The following is a 4,340-nucleotide window of genomic DNA, read 5'->3' on the forward strand; positions in this document are numbered from 1 at the left end:
TATCTCTGTCCATGGAAATCCCTTTTAAAGTAGCCCAGTCTAATAATTCCCGAACTGAGTTTTCAGGAATGGAGGTTTGCAATATGCTAAACACACCTTTCCAGACCAGTACGACAGCGTCATTCTGTGAGCCGCTGTTCGCCATTTCTCAGTTCTGTCAGACCTCCCGGTCCTGGGGGGGTAAAAGGAACAGCGTACCTCTACAGGAATTCGGCTTGGCTCGCAGCAGCAGGACACGTCAGAGAGTGCAAATCACGTCGGGCAGCACCAAATATTACCGCAGGCCTGGTTCCTACGGTATATCACCGTGTCCCGCAGCTATAGGGAGGAGGAGGAGAAGAAGATCCAGCAGGCAGGAATTGTGCAGCAAGATTGATTTACTTAATTATTTTACGAACTCTTTTATAGACTTTTTTCTTCATAGTCTAATTGGACAAAGGACCAGCCACCCCTTGGGGGTGATTGGCCAAAATCCTAAAACATCCATTATCAAAATATTTTCTACTATACCATAAACAAGACTTTCCAAGGTTGCAGGTGGCTTGGTTGTTTACATTCCCTGCTACCTCTTCTGTGAGAGAGAAAAGTCTCTCACGGACTTAGAAAAATAACAAGAAGATCCTCACTAACAGCATTTTTGTACCTACAGGTGGACATAGGGGAGAGAGTCCAGAGAAAGGCTGGGAGATGCACAGAGTGCTGGAGTGCCTCTCCCAGAAAGACAGACTGAGAGAACTGACTGGGAAAGAGAGGGCTCTGGGGAGACCTAAGGCACCTTCCAGTACCTAAAGGGGCTCCAAGAGGGCTGGGGAAGGACTTCTTACAAGGGCATCTGAACTAGTTTGAAAACAAACCAGTGGGAGATTGCAAGTCAGAATTATAAGTTAATAGCAAAATTAAAATAAATGCAGAAGTACAAGAACTCTGAGAGAGTCAGGATACAACCTGACACCCTGTTAGTCAGGGTGGTGGTAGCAGTCCAGATGAAGTGATCCTGTTGGTGATCCTGTAGAAGGGTCTGGTCTTCACCTGAAGGTCCAGTGGTAGCTCTTGTCCTCTGGGAACCAGTAGGTAGGGCTGACTGTGGTGTTCCAAACTTCAGATTATATCCAGGTAGGAATGCTTGGTTCCTCCCCCTGGGCGGAACATCTCACAATGGGATGATGTAATTTTATGAGTCATGCAGTGAGGCTGGATGGCCCATTAACAGAAGATAGCTATCCAGAGGGAGTTATCAGGGATGTGTCATGGAAAAGATAAAAGAACTCTGCCCCACCTGGTTTTAACAGATGGTGATAGAATACATACTTTTGGTTACGTCTTACATTGTAACCAAAGACAACATGGAGCAACAGTACAAGGGGGAATGGCTTTAAATTGACAGAGGGTAGGTTTAGGTTAGATCCCAGGAAGAAATTCTTCCCTGTGAGGTTGGTGAGGCACTGGCAGACGTTGCCCAGGGAAGCTGTGGCTGCCTCATCCCCAGACGTGTTCAAGGCCAGGTTGGACAGGGCTTGGAGTAACCTGGTGTAATGGAAGGCATCCCTGCCCGTGGCAGGCAGGTTGGAACAAGATGGGCTTTAAGGTCCTTCCCGATCCAAACCATTCTATGATTCTAAAACCAACCTTAAGGCTAGTTGTTACAATCTACAAGAGGCATTTTTAGTTTAAGGGTCTTTTTAAAGTATTAGTTTATCATGTTCCTGCTAATGATCTTTCAGACTCAATATGGTGAAAATAATACTATGTTTCTCAGTTAAAAATTAGTTGACTTCAGAAGAAAGGAAGAAAACAAATTTCTCTGGCCTGTGTACCTGATAGTACAGTTACTAAATAAGTTTCTAAATGCCTTGTTTTGTATTCACAGTGAGATCTTCCTGTAAAGGTCTCTTGACTGCTGTAATGTAAATATATTAAAAAAAAAGTGGAAGAGACCATCAGTCTCTGCAACACACAACATACAGAAAGTTCCATCTTACAAAAGAGAATTGTCTATGCCTCTAGAGAGCCTAAAGCAGGAAAGCCCAAGCCAAAAAATTTATTAGACATGCCTGCATGACAAAAAGCAATAAAATACAATCTCTTGTGGTTTAATATGAAAATAAACACAAAGAAGCAGTGGTTCTCAGAAAAAATATTGAGCTGCAGGTATAGAATTGAAGATGTCAAGAGAAGACTAAAAGCAGAGAATGTTGTCCAGTTTACAGTAGGACATATTTCAGAACCAAAGCCAGGAATAATAGTGTTGGAGGGTGAGCTGTCTGGCCATGTCTGAAAACAGGAATTCAATATGAGAATGTTAGTGATGTGAGTGAGAGTGAGATGAGAAAGCACACTTCTCATGGGTGCCAAACTTTGGGACACATTATTAAAGCATTCGATTAATTCATGGTTATGTATAATTGGTTAAAATGCTGTGAATAGTAAAAAGAATTAAAGGTATGGTTTTGTTTGGACAATTTTTTCTCTATTGAATTCATTATTTTCTGTCATACTTAACTGTACATCTGTACATACCTACATGTGTACCCATGATGTGTACCTACATACACATATATGTATGTACACATAGTACCTACATACAGTTAGTGGCTATAAATGATGCTTTGATATTTGTTCTCTGCACTGCTCTCAGCAGTGCAGGTACTCTGAAGCTGTTTGAGTGTATACTCTGTATTTTCCAGGAAATTTTTAAAATTTCTTTCAAACTGCTTCTGAACACTGCATGTCCTAGTCTTGTTATGTCCTCTATAGAAAAAAATTGAAGGAGAGCTTTAGCAGTATTTTAAATCCTTAAATTACTCACTGTACATTCAAATCTAACTCAAATTTTGTTTTTAAATCAGGGCATAAATAAGGAGACCTTTACTTTTAAGTTCAGTTTTTTGATAGTACCAGTAATGTAAAGTAGTTGCAAAATAATGTATTGCAGGGTTTTATTTAAATAGGTAGAGTAGCATAATTTCCATTCTGATTGTACCTGAAGGCTCATATGTGCTGTAACTCATTGTAAAGTTGCTGTAAAAAACAATGAAAATATTAATGTGTTTTTCACCTTTCCCTTCTTTTCCTGGGTTACTAAAACTTGTGTAGGTGGAGCAGCATGACTCTCACACAGACTCAGTGAAGCAGTGCTTGTTGGGGAAAAACATTGTTCTAGAAAGCATCTGATAGATGAGAATTATGAAATTACTGACATGTAATCTAACCCCAAATTCTAGCAATTGTAAAACACATCCCTGTTTTTTCTTCCCTGCCCTAAGTAATGATGTTGGTTCAATACCATGTTGGCTTTTTCGTGAGTGTGTCTTCGAGACTTTCATGTCTGTGTGGTATATACATGGGTCTTGCTTATGAAGCATTTAGCTTCAAGTGCTTGATCAAGAAATTTTATTCTTGGAAACAAATATCTATTCTTACCCAGCATCCTGATGCTCAAGAGCAGTACTAAATATGGTATTGCTCATGAAACTGATAGCAACAGTGGTCTTTCTGTATCCAGAGTTGCTTTTCTGCCCTGCACATTCAAAATCCTTTGCCAAGCAAGCTCCTGAAAATGTATGTGTCAAGTTTATTACACTTAATTAGTTACCTGTCATTTTAAGCTTTACCTAGTGAAAACAGTAATAGTGGAAGGAAAATTTGTATTAGGCTTACAGCTAGTTTTTAAGTCTGTGATAAAGCAGCTAGTTCCAAAGTGTCTATGCGACTGGGCAAGTGAAAATGAATGTATAACCTGTGTGACTATCAATCACTCTTACTGTTGGAGGGGGGACTAAGTCATTCCTTTTAAGCTTCCCATTTGTGTGCCTGCACTGCCTTTTCTCTGGTTTTATCATTTTAAATGATGCAGAACGCTGTCTAACTTCTCCTTGTAATCAGTCCAGTTTGTTGAGAGAGTTAGCACTTTATATCTTACAACAAATCACACTTGAAGGCATACTGCATGTTTGTTTGCAGGTGTTATTTCTCTGTGACAGCTGTTCTTTAAGACCCTGAGATCTGCCAATAATTCTGAGTAGTCAGAAAGGCATCTGTCTAGTCAGCAGTACAAATTATTACTGCTTGTTGATGAGTTTTCATTATTAACATTTCTCAAAGGCAAGGGTGACTGAAATTTATGACATCAGTCAGCCACACGAGATGGGGATGTGTCATAAATGCTGCCAGATGTCACCGAGGTGAGTTCCTGTGCAACAAGCAAATCTTCTTAGGGAGAACTGTAAAAACTGCTGTCCCGAGTCCCCTTCTCTGAGCCTGTTTCTGTCGGTAAATCAAATGGTACTGTGACTTCTCAGCATGGAGTCAAAGTGGCCCAATAGGCACCGTGGCATCAGCAG

At 40.5% G+C, this 4,340-nt stretch overlaps 1 protein-coding gene across 8 annotated transcripts in view; it reads left to right on the plus strand.

Annotated features, from left to right (window-relative positions):
- Nucleotides 1-4,340, plus strand: part of KIF16B (kinesin family member 16B) — a 168,372-nt gene that overhangs the window by 130,445 nt on the left and 33,587 nt on the right. The window lies entirely within an intron of this gene.

Source organism: Corvus brachyrhynchos, unplaced genomic scaffold (genome assembly GCF_000691975.1).
Source record: "Corvus brachyrhynchos isolate BGI_N302 unplaced genomic scaffold, ASM69197v1 scaffold69, whole genome shotgun sequence".
Classification (NCBI taxonomy): domain Eukaryota; kingdom Metazoa; phylum Chordata; class Aves; order Passeriformes; family Corvidae; genus Corvus; species Corvus brachyrhynchos.